This window comes from Macaca fascicularis, chromosome 11 (assembly GCF_037993035.2).
Source record: "Macaca fascicularis isolate 582-1 chromosome 11, T2T-MFA8v1.1".
Taxonomy (NCBI): Eukaryota; Metazoa; Chordata; class Mammalia; order Primates; family Cercopithecidae; genus Macaca; species Macaca fascicularis.
The window spans coordinates 63,433,080-63,445,230 of NC_088385.1; the positions used below are offsets into that span (position 1 = coordinate 63,433,080).

General features: G+C 47.6%; 1 protein-coding gene across 43 annotated transcripts in view; it reads right to left on the bottom strand.

The window, feature by feature from the left end:
* The window catches only part of BAZ2A (bromodomain adjacent to zinc finger domain 2A), a 42,728-nt gene that overhangs the window by 25,707 nt on the left and 4,870 nt on the right, over positions 1–12,151 (bottom strand). For 9 of the 43 annotated variants that reach the window (XM_074007188.1, XM_074007184.1, XM_074007169.1 and 6 more), the window contains exon 2: positions 11,722–11,794. The exons of 6 other annotated variants lie outside the window; for them this stretch is intronic. The gene's annotated coding sequence lies outside the window, so the exon portion shown is untranslated. Of the gene's footprint in view, positions 1–7,732; positions 7,829–11,073; positions 11,277–11,721; positions 11,812–12,151 lie in introns of those variants that run through there. 28 more of the 43 variants (XM_074007175.1, XM_074007177.1, XM_074007173.1 and 25 more) reach the window with 6 other exon arrangements.

A 12,151-nucleotide genomic window follows, 5' to 3' on the forward strand; every position in this document is an offset into this window, starting at 1 on the left:
CGGATCACGAGGCCAGGAGATCGAGAGACGATCCCGGCTAACACGGTGAAACCCCGTCTCTACTAAAAAATACAAAAAAACTAGCCGGGCGAGGTGGCAGGCGCCTGTAGTCCCAGCTACTCGGGAGGCTGAGGCAGGAGAACGGCGTAAACCCGGGAGGCGGAGCTTGCAGTGAGCTGAGATCCGGCCACTGCACTCCAGCCTGGGTGACAGAGCAAGACTCCGTCTCAAAAAAAAAAAAAAAAAAAAAAAATACACTAACGATAGCTGATGAGCTTTAAAAAAAAAAAAAAATCACAAAAAAATCTCCATGTTATGTTTTAAGAAAGTTTACAAATTGGCGTTGGGCCAGATTCAAAGTTGTCCTGGGTGGGTTGGACAAGCTTGCACTAAATTAAGTAGCACACCTAAACCTGCCATGCATCAATGAAAAAACGGAGTCTTTACAGTGAAAAGACCCCAGGTTAGCCAGGCATGGTGGTGAGCACCTGCAGTCCCAGCTACTTGGAAGGCTGAGGCAGGAGGATCGCTTGAGCCTGGGAAGGGGAGATAGCAGTGAGCCAAGATCATGCCATTGCACTCCAGCCTGGGTGACAGAGCGAAACCCTGTCTTAAAACAAAAACAAAAACAAAAAGACAGGGTCCTCCAGGATTTCCCTTTTTTTTTGAGACAGTTTCCCTCTTGTTGCCCATGCTGGGGTGCAAGGGTGTGATCTCGGCTCACTGTGACCTCCGCCTCCCAGGTTCAAGCAATTCTCCTGCCTCAGCCTTCCCAGCAGCTGGGATTACAGGCACCCGTCAACACGCCCAGATAATTTTTTGTCTTTTCAGTAGAGACAGGGTTACACCATGTTGGCCAGGCTGATCTCGAACTCCTGACCTCAAGTGATCCACCCACCGCGGCCTCCCAAAGTGCTGGGATTACAGCCGTGAGCCACTGCGCCTGGCCAGGATTTCCCAAGTATAGTTAGCAGTTACTCCTCAGCAGTAGGGGGTCTGAAAAATAAGCATCATGAGATTAATAATCCTTGTGAAGTGCAAGAATGAAAGGAAAGTTCATTCCTTAGTCTCTAGTTAGGTTCCTTCCAAAGCTTGTACCACAGAGCAAGGAAGACATTCAATACTTCACTTCAGAAGTTCTGGAAATACTATGCCTAGAGGGCCAATTTCATCTGCTCCTCACCTCTCCTCTCCCCAGTTTTTTGCACACCTCCCTTGGTGTAGAAGACACATGCAACTTCCATCCTATGTGCAGTGAACTATATCCTCCTCAATGATGGGTCACAGTTCATTTTTGCATTCTCTATTTGAATCCACGAAAAAAGCTGTGACCACCTATCTGCTGCTCTGGAAAAGCACAGCATATCCTGGTTTTTGTAAGCATTAATAACAATATGTGGATGGCTCACAGAAATCAGAGAAGTAAAACGAATGGGAAGTTATCTGGTATTTGAGATCGGTTTCTCTACCTGTCTCTACTGAACTGTCATCAGAACCACAACCACTTCATTTACAAGAAGCTTCCTAGACGCATAATATTGTCTTTGTGCTGTGCAATGTGGTCAGCACAATGTAGTGGGCTCTAGGTTCAAATCTCAACTCTATTTACTAGCTAGCTGTTTAACCTTGGACAAGTTACTTACACTTGCTGGGCCTAAGTTTCATCATCTGTAACAATTTTTGTACCCACTTTCAGGACTGGTGAGGATTAAATGAGAAAATCTAAATTAGAGCCCCAGCACAGTGTCTGTCATCCAGCAAGCACTTCATAAACATTAGCTTTTTTTTCTTCTTGAGACAGAGTCTCACTGTCGTCCAGTGTGGAGTGTAGTGGCATGATCATAGCTCATTGCAGTCTGGAACTCCTGGGCTCCAGTGATCTTCCTGCCTCAGCTTCCCAAGTAGCTAGGACTATAGGCACTCACCACCACACCTGGCTAATTTTTAAATTTTTTTGTAGACACAGGGTCTTGCTATGTCGCCCATGATGCTCAAATTCCTGGACTCAAGCAATTCTCCCACCTTGGCCTCCCAAAATGCTGGGATTACAGGCGTAAGCCACCTCACCAGGACTACGTTAGCTACTATTATTAGACAAACGGTAAAAGACTGTGCAGTTTCCAAAAAGATAATCAGGCCTGGCCGGGCGCAGTGGCTCATGCCTATAATCCCAGCACTTTGGGAGGCCAAGTCGGGTGGATCACCTGAGGTCAAGAGTTCGAGACCAGCCTGGCCAATATGGTGAAACACCATCTCTATTAAAAATACAAAAAAATTAGCTGGGTGTGGTGGCGGGCACGTGTAAGCCCAGCTACACAGGAGGCTGAGGCAGGAGAACTGCTTGAACCCAGGAGGTGGAGGATGCAGTGAGCTGAGATCACACCATTGCACTCCAGCCTGGGTGACAAAGCAACACTCTATCTCCAAAAAAAACAAAAAACAAAAAACAAAAAAAACCAGTCAAGTCTAAACAGTCTACATATAATATAAATATAATTTAAAACTAGGGATAATCCAGCCAGACTTCTTTATATGCAGTTTGACTCCTGATTTCAGATGTTACTTAAATATGGGAATTAATTATGTCACCATATGGGAATACAAAGGAAATGTGAACACCTCCTCTCAACAATAAACCTAGGTTTATTTCATTTTAACCTTGCTACCCAGGATGCTTTTCACAATAAACCCTAAAGGTAAATTCTGTCCTCCCATTCAGAGCTAGTAAGAACAGTAAAGCAAAGGAGGGTATCTCCCTTTGAACTAATAGGATTTTCGCCAAACGAGAAAAGAAATCAGCCAGTGCCCAACCCCTAGAGTAGCAGATGACTGTCACACCAGGAAGTACATTCAGGCAAGCACCCAGCCCAGTCCCAGCTGTATATACATGGATCTTTTAAGAGCTCCTATGTTTCATCTGTAAGATAAGGGACATTGTCCTATAAGCTTGAAGCAATAAAGCCCTCCCCACAGGGCCAAATAGGTTGCTTTTCTCTCAGTCCCAATCAAAGAGCTGCTACTCTGTGGGCCTGTGACATGGTTTTAATAGAAAAAGGCTGACAACACCGGGAGCAGTGGCTCACGCCTGTAATCCCAGCACTTTGGGAGGCTGAGGCAAGCGGATCACGAGGTCAGGAGATCGAGACCATCCTGGCTAACATGGTGAAACCCCATCTCTACTAAAAATACAAAAAATTAGCCAGGTGCAGTGGTGGGCACCTGTAGTCCCAGCTACTCGGGAGGCTGAACCCAGGAGGCGGAGGTTGCAGTGAGCCCAGATCGCACCACTCCAGTTTGGGCGACAGAGTGAGCCTCCATCTCAAAAAAAAAAGAGAAGAGAAGAGAAAAGAAGAGAAAAGAAAAAGGCTGACAAAGCACAAAGTGTTGAAATAAATATTACATATTTCAACACTGTTACAGGTGTCCTCTCTGACCACTTCTAACCCTCCAGCCTCTGAGGCTACCCCCCAGGACAACAAGACACATTAACACCCTACAGCTGGATATTGCGGTGGTCCCTGCAGCTCTTTGGTTCATTCTTCTCATGTAGTACACCAAAATCTCACAAATGGGAGGTTTCTAAGATGGAGTTGGGGGTGGATGAGAGAGATTTCAAATGTTTGTCCTGACTAAACAGCAAAGGCAAATTCTATAGTAAAAATCACACCACTACATTTTAGCTTTGTAATTGTGAACATCATGAAGAATATTTCTTTTTTTTTTTTTTGAGACGGAGTCTCGCTCTGTCGCCCAGGCTGGAGTCCAGTGGCGCGATCTTGGCTCACTGCAAGTTCCGCCTCCCGGGTTCACGCCATTCTCCTGCCTCAGCCGGAGAGAATGTAGCTGGGACTACAGGCGCCCGCCACCACGCCCAGCTAGTTTTTTGTACTTTTTTTTAAGTAGAGACGGGATTTCACCGTGTTAGCCAGGATGGTCTCAATCTCCTGACCTCGTGATCCGCCCATCTTGGCCTCCCAAAGTGCTGGGATTACAGGCTTGAGCCACCGCACCCGGCCGAAGGATATTTCTTAACTCTACACATCTCTGGATCACCCACTACACTCGAATACAGAGGTTATCATCCGGGGCAATTCTGCCCTGTAGGGGACATTTAGTAATCTCTGAAGGTCTGTGCTACTGGCATCTAGTAAGCAGAAGCCAGAGATGCTGCTAGGCATCCTTCAACGCACAGGACGGCCCCCCAACAACAAAGATATTATCTGGCCCACATATCAATAGTGCCAAGGCTGAGAAACTCCGTTCTAATGCAAAAGCTGTCCCATTCCTGCCCCACACCTTGGGAAAGTTCCAAGTTTTCACTGGTCCCAGTTCCTGACACTGCAAATGAGGATGCTTTCACTTTTGTATCTAAAAATCTCATGTCCCTGGCTAAGCCATCTTCCTCCACCAATAAGAGTTCCAAGTAGGCCAGGAGAGGTGGCTCATGCCTATATAACCTCAGCAGGATCACTTGAGGCCAGGAATTCAAGACTGGCCTGGGCAACATAGTGAGACCCCATCTCTACATTTAAAAAAAAAAAAAAAAAATTCCAAGTACCAAGCCACAAAATAAATATGCCCTCTTCTCCAATCACGATAACCCATTGTGACTGCCCTGGTAACAAGCCTGCCTTCAACTCTGACTCACACAAACTATATCATATACTGACCAAGACTCAAAATATCCATCCTCTCCTTAACTACCTTTCCTAGTCAGGACTCCAAGTGAGGCAGAAGAAAGATAATGAAAGAAGGAAGACTGGCCGGGCGCGGTGGCTCAAGCCTGTAATCCCAGCACTTTGGGAGGCCGAGGCGGGCGGATCACAAGGTCAGAAGATCGAGACCACAGTGAAACCCCGTCTCTACTAAAAATACAAAAAATCAGCCGGGCGCGGTGGCGGGCGCCTGTAGTCCCAGCTACTCAGGAGGCTGAGGCAGGAGAATGGCGGGAACCCGGGAGGCGGAGCTTGCAGTGAGCCGGGATCGCGCCACTGCACTCCAGCCTGGGCAACAGCGTGAGACTCCGTCTCAAAAAAAAAAAAAAAAAAAAAGGAAGACTACACTAAGAGGGGGCTACTCAAAGAAAACTGTCATGTCCAGACTATTCAGAAGATTTCAAAGATGACTGTTCTCTGTCCTTATTTATTCTACATTATGTTGGTTCCACAGCATCAGTTGGATGTAAGTTCCACCATTATATCTCCAGCACCTAATTTAGTGTTAAGTATACGAAAGAACCAAAGGAAATATTTGTTGAGTCCACGGACTGAACAAATGAATGAGTAAATCTACCTTTCTGCCACTACCAGCTTACTCTCCAGTGAAGGTCATGGGCTTTGCTCTTACTATTTTCAGAAAACAAAAAAAAATTCAGCTTCATACTTCACAGAGATAAAAATTTCAAGAGGGAAGAAAGGCCCCAAATCTTGACGTACTTAGATAGCCACTCCTTGAAGAAAATAAGGCCTGAAAATAGGGAAGTACTGATAATGTAAAAAGGCAATAAATTAGCTAGGCATGGTGGCATATGCCTGTAGTGCCAAGTTCTCCGGAGGCTGAGGTAGGAGGATTATTTGAGCCCAGGAGCTGGAGGCTGCAGTGGGCTATGATCGCACCACTGTTCTCAACCAAATGAACAAAAGAGAAAAATAAATAAATGTAAGCTCTGAATTAATAAAACGTTCTGCTTGGTTTAACAGAACACTCAAGGCATATAATAGGTTTTTATACATTTGTTAATTAAAGAAACTACAGGTTAGATTTTCTGCCTCACTTCCGGTCACTTTACTCTCAGAAGACCGGGAATGCCTCTGAAATTGCAAGACACTAAAGGCCACAGTCCAGAGGTTATATTAAGGTTATTTCCCTCTTTCAGCTCTGATTGTTTCTTAGAATTTCTTTCTTTTTTTTTTTTTTTTTGAGACAATGTGGCTCTGTCGCCCAGGCTGGGGTGCAGTGGCACGATCTCGGCTCACTGCAACCTCCATCTCCCCAGTTCAAGCAATTCTCCTGCCTTAGCCTCCCGAGTAGCTGGGATTACAGGTGCCCGCCACCACGCCCAGCTAATTTTCATATTTTTAGTAGAGACGGAGTTTCATCATGTTGGTCAGGCTGGTCTTAAACTCCTGACTTCAGGTGATCTGCCCGCCTCAGCCTCCCAAAGTGCTAGGATTGCAGGCTGAGCCACCATGCCTGGCCAGAATTTCAACTCTAACAGTTCAGGACTCTACCTTTTCCACCCCGAAAAATGAGCTAAGCAGGCAGGTTAAGGACCCCATTCACGAGGCAGGTTACAGAGTCCAACCTCAAAAGACTAAAAGTAGGAAGACGACCTATCTCTTAAAAACTTCTAGGCCAGGCGCGGTGGCTCAAGCCTGTAATCCCAGCACTTTGGGAGGCCGAGACGGGCGGATCACGAGGTCAGGAGATCAAGACCATCCTGGCTAACCCGGTGAAACCCCATCTCTACTAAAAAAATACAAAAATCTAGCCGGGCGAGATGGCGGGCTCCTGTAGTCCCAGCTACTTGGGAGGCTGAGGCAGGAGAATGGCGTGAACCCGGGAGGCAGAGCTTGCAGTGAGCTGAGATCCGGCCACTGCACTCCAGCCTGGGCGACAGAGCCAGACTCCGTCTCAGAAAAAAAAAAAAAAAACAAAACACTTCTTCCTTTGTTTGGTAAATTTTTGGCAAGATTACAGTATTTTAGTCTGCAAAATGCCCCCATAATAATTGTTCTCTTTAATGAGGAAACAAGACAAAACACTAAGCCAATGCTACTTTTACTGCTAGTGACAAACAATTTCCAGATGTCTTCAAAGATGGGATTTTTTGTTCTGCACAATTTAATTTCAAAATTAGGCAGACTGACAAGCTGGTAAAAAATAGTCCTTCTGACCCACATGAGATAATACTGAGAAACTATTCATTTGGGCTATACATAGGCATATGAGGACACCAACATTCTAAGAAACAAACCAAGAAGATTATTTGCCCCGGGAATTACCTCAAATTTTATACTTGGCATTATTGCTGCTCTTGATACATCTCACACAAGGTCAAACATCACTATCAATTACTAACTTCTATACTGTTTTAACAACAAAAATAGCAGTTTGGTGCTTCACCTCTTCAGTGGTGACAAGAAAGGTCAACAGCAGAAGACACTGTCAGTAACCTTAACAAGCTTTGCTTTTCTCCTAGTAATACTTGATTCCAGAGCCGCAAGACTACAAGATGAACTTTTCATTCTAGACTGGCTCTGGGATCAGCCCATATAGCTCTCTTTACATCTCAGATTTTTTCTTTCATCAAGAAGCTTAAAATATTAAGAAACATATTTCTCTTGACAGAAAAATGCACCCATTTTATAAGAAGGCCATGAAAGGTTTGCTTCTTTCAGCTCCCAGTTCAATCATGTATCAAATGAAATCACTATTTTCTTAAAATCAGCTTTTCTTTTAAAAGTCCAAAGACTCAGGAGTAGTTCTTTCTCCTTTCTTTACTCTTTTAACACCCAAACAGGGAAAATCAACTTGCTGTTCTGCCAAGTGCCAGTTCAGGTAACCAAAGGCTGAAGAAAGGGGAACTTAAAATCAACCCCATCGGACAGCAACTTAAAGGAACTAATCAGGGGCAAGAAAAAGGATGCTGACAGATGGACTTGTTTTTACTGTTTCCAGAATATGAAAAACCCCAACAGCCCCAGTGAGAAGAGCAATGATGCTATCTTACTAGTGATGATGTCACTGTCACACAATCATAAGTGTCTATCTGCTCCCATACTGGATCTTTTATCTAGGGATCTTCATCTAGGTGGGAGGTTTTTGCCTGGAAAATAAATAGTGAAAGGATGATTTAAATGACAGGCTTAGGTAGTTTTCAGAATAGTCCAAATAATCTTAAAACTTTATCTTCCAAGGCTGGGCGTGGTGGCTCACACCTGTAACCCCAGCACTTTGGGAGGCTGAGTTAGAGTTCGAGACCAGCCTGACCAACATGGCGAAACCCCGTCTCTACTAAAAATACAAAAATTGGCCGGGCGCGGTGGCTCGAGCCTGTAATCCCAGCACTTTGGGAGGCCGAGACGGGCGGATCACGAGGTCAGGAGATCGAGACCATCCTGGCTTACACGGTGAAACCCCGTCTCTATTAAGAAATACAAAAAACTAGCCGGGCGAGGTGGCGGGCACCTATAGTCCCAGCTACTCGGGAGGCTGAGGCCGGAGAATGGTGTGAACCCGGGAGGCAGAGCTTGCAGTGAGCTGAGATCAGGCCACTGCACTCCAGCCTGGGTGACAGAGCGAGACTCCGTCTCAAAAAAACAAAACAAAACAAAACAAAACAAAAACAAAAATTAGCCAGGCACGGTGGTGCATGCCTGTAATTCCAGCTACTGGAGGGCTGAGGAAGGAGGATCACTTGAACCTGGGAGACGAAGGTTGCAGTGAGTTGAGATGGTGCCACTGTACTCCAGCCTGGGCAACAGTGCAAGACTCCATCTCAAAAAAAAAAACAACAACTTTATCTTTCAAAATCTAAAATCCTGTGGTCATAGGCTGGGCATGGTGGCTCATGCCTGTAATCTCAGTACTTTGGGAGGCTAAAGCGGACGGGTCACTTGAGCCCAGGAGTTCAAGACCAGCCTGTGCAAAGTGGCAAAACCCCACCTCTACAAAAATTACAAAAAATTAGCCAGGTGTGGTGGTGCGTGTCCGTAGTCCCATCTACTCAGCGGGCTGAGGTGGGAGGATCACTTGAGCTGAAGAGGCTGGGGCTGCAATGAGCCATGATGGTACCACTGCACTCCAGCCTGGGCGTCGGAGTGAGACCCTATCTCAAAAAAAAAAAAGAGAAAAGAAAAGAAAAGAGACCAGGCGTGGTGGCTCACACTTGTAATCCCTGCAGTTTGGGACGCCGAGGTGGGTAGATCACCTGAGGTCAGGAATTCAAGACCAGCCTGGCCAACATGATGAAACCCCATCTCTACTAAAAATAAAGAAATTAGCCAGATGTGGTGGCGGGCTCCTGTAATGCCAGCTACTCGGGAGGCTGAGGCAGGCGACTCGCTTGAACCCGGGAGGCAGAGGTTGCAGTAAGCCGAGACCATACCACTGCACTCCAGCCTGGGCGACAAGAGCAAAACTCCGTCTTAAAAAAAAAAAAAAAAAGAAAAGAAAAGAAAGAAAAATAAAATTATGTGGCCAACTGTTGCCCCTAACCAAATCCAGTGTGCAACAAAATGCCTGGGGACATAGCACACAGTCCATCACTATATGTTACAGGAGAAATATCCTGGGATTATCAACTGAAAAGAAAGAAAAAAAAATCTGGGCACATGACTTCGCAGGGAACAGAGGAAATGCTTACCAATCTCCAAGAAGAATAAAAGGGGAGATGTTCTTTCATGGATTAAAGAGTAAGTCATATGATAACAAACTGTACTATTCTAATTAGCTGGTTCTGCAGAAGGTAGTATCTCCAGCACCCTCAGTTAAATAACAGGCTTCCCACAGGGGCTGCCCTTAGGCTAGAATCACCACTGAGGACCGAGTTCACCAATCTCAGTCTGTAAATCAGTCCCTACCCCCAACACACAAATCCATCTAATAGTTAAATCTTCCTCACAGCTTCCTCTTCCTCCACTTCTCAGAATCTATCCTTCTTTACAAGCTCCCTAGCTCAGGTGCTCTGCAATATAGAAACTGTCATAATAACTATACTAAGTAGGACCCCAAGAAGGTACTCGTGCCACAAAAGATCCCTAGTCTCCCTGACAGCTCTCTATGCTGAGGGAATTTGCATCACTTATATAGAGTGTACCCCGCTGGTAGGTAACTGAGTTTGTATCTCTATGACCTCTAGCTCAAGGGAAAACAAAACAAAACCAGACAGGAAGACAGAGATGTTCGGGAGGAGGGATTGGCATACGTGAGTCAACTGAAGTTGACTACTTCCAATTGACAAGTTTGCAAAAAAAAAAAAAAAAAAAAAGTCCAACGAAAGGTCTCTCGGACCACATGGTTGGCAAGATCCAAGCTTGCCCAGAAGGCTTCAGAAAATGAAACCAAATCTGATTAAAATGGACATTTCAAAACAACAAGACACGCAGCAGCAAACGCACAGCTGCCATTTCCCGGCCACTTCCTGCGGGAGGCTGGGGGAGGGGCTGTTTGTGTACAGATGGAGGTGCAAGCTATCCCCCTCCGTCTTCCCCCAAAGCAGACAAATCTCTCACTTCAATAAACCCTACAAAGGACAACTGCTATTGGCATTGCCTTCTTCTGAAAACGGAACACCGAGAAAGAAAGGGATGATGCGATATCACCTTTCTGCCACGGAAGCGGGGATCCCCTCACTGGGGAATCTCCTTGGAAAAAGGAATTCCTATTTATTCTTCCCTTCTGCCCCTCAGCCCAGCTCAAATTCAAAAGCCTCAGCGGAAGCCCTATCAACCTCCATCCCTGGAATGGGGGATTCTCCCGGGACGCGAGGGCCCCGAGCCAAGCGCAGCACCACCCTCAGCAAGGAAGGCCCTCTGCTGATCTCCACGCTCAAGAGAATGAGTGCGCTCCCCGAGGGAGACACCCTCAGACCCCTGGAAACCCCTTCCGCCCTCCACTCACCGCAGCCAAAACGCCCAGCTCCCTGCAAACGGAGCGTTTAACCCGCCAAGGGAACCCCTTCACCCACCACTCGCGCTCAGGCAATCCCCACCCCCACCCGAGGAGGTGGAGCCCCTCCCGGGGATTCCACCCCAAGTCCCCCATAGGAGTCATCTCCACCAGCCAGGTGGCTTCTCCGCCTCCTCACAGTCGTCGCCAGGAGCCCCTACAGCTCCTCCTGCCCCCGCGGCCCCATCCGGGGTCCTCAGCAGCCCCACCAGCCCTGTTCTCCCAGACCCCAGGGCAAGGAGACCCTCGCCTCAGGTTGGATCCTCTCAGGAAATAAGCTCCAGTCGGCTTCCTGCCCCGGCGAGGTTCAAGCCGGCTCTGGAGCCTCTGTTCCCCGGGGGAAGTCTGGCATGAAAGTGGGGCTCTCTCCCCCTCAGGCCCCTGGCCACAGACCCCACAAACCTGAGGCAGCGGCGTCCAGCCAGGCTCGGGGCTCGTCTCTCCCCGGGTAACAGGCAGTTCACATGGCCGCGCTCCGGGCGCCAGAAGGGGTGGAGACGCCCGCTGGGGGAGGGGGTCTGGGGTCCGGGGTCCGGGAAGGGGGAGGGGGACGCGGCTCAACCGCGGGGCCCGAGAGGAGCCAACATGGCCGGCGGGGGAGGAGTGAGTCGCAGCCGGAGGGGGCGGAGAAGCCTCGGCCAGGAGAGAGTCTCCCCACGCGGCCTCCGCCACAGGGTCCTAAAGCCTGCCAGCCTCTCTTCCCGACCCGGACCTGGGTCCTAGCGCCGCTGTGTCTCCTGCAACCCTGGCCACCATGCCCACCTGGCAGCTCCCTCTGCACCCGCATCTCATGGCGGCAGTAGTCCTGCTTCACACAGGGCAAACTGAAAGGCGTGCCACAGTTCCAAGGTTAACCTAAAAGACTAGACCAAATGTCTAGGCCCAAAGGCATGTGCCACTTCTCTAACAAGCTGGTAGGGGGTGGGAGTCAGGGGAATTTCGGGGGCAGTTGTTTCCCAGGTAGGGTAATGGAAACGTGGAAATAGAAAGGTTACTCACTCAGGGCGCTAAAGGGATGGGGAAAGGCAAGAGAGTCTGCCACCCACTCACCTCTGTCCCTTCAGTGCTGCCTGGTCCTGCCTGGATCACCACTTTGCTGGCGACATCTGCAGGGTCCTGGTCACTGGAAAGGAAAGATTCCTGTGCATAGGGGAAAGAAGGTTCGGCTCTGGAACCAGACAGCAAAGACCTGAGTGTAGCCTAAATGCAGTCAGAGAAGTAAAGGATAAGCTGAAAACTAATCAGCAAAAAGATGTCACAAATGTCCACCCATTCTATAATTCTGGTAATTTTTTTCTGACAGGGCTACATAACTGTGTGAAAACTCAGAACAGAAAAGTAAAATCTAGCAGAGGACTAGAGTTTGGCTGTCACCTAAAATGTCTATTGCAGAGCCCCAGGATGAAGAACAGTGTCATACGATATTAGAGCTTAGAGAATTTCTAGTTCATCCTCTCCTTCATCAGATGAAGAAATTAAG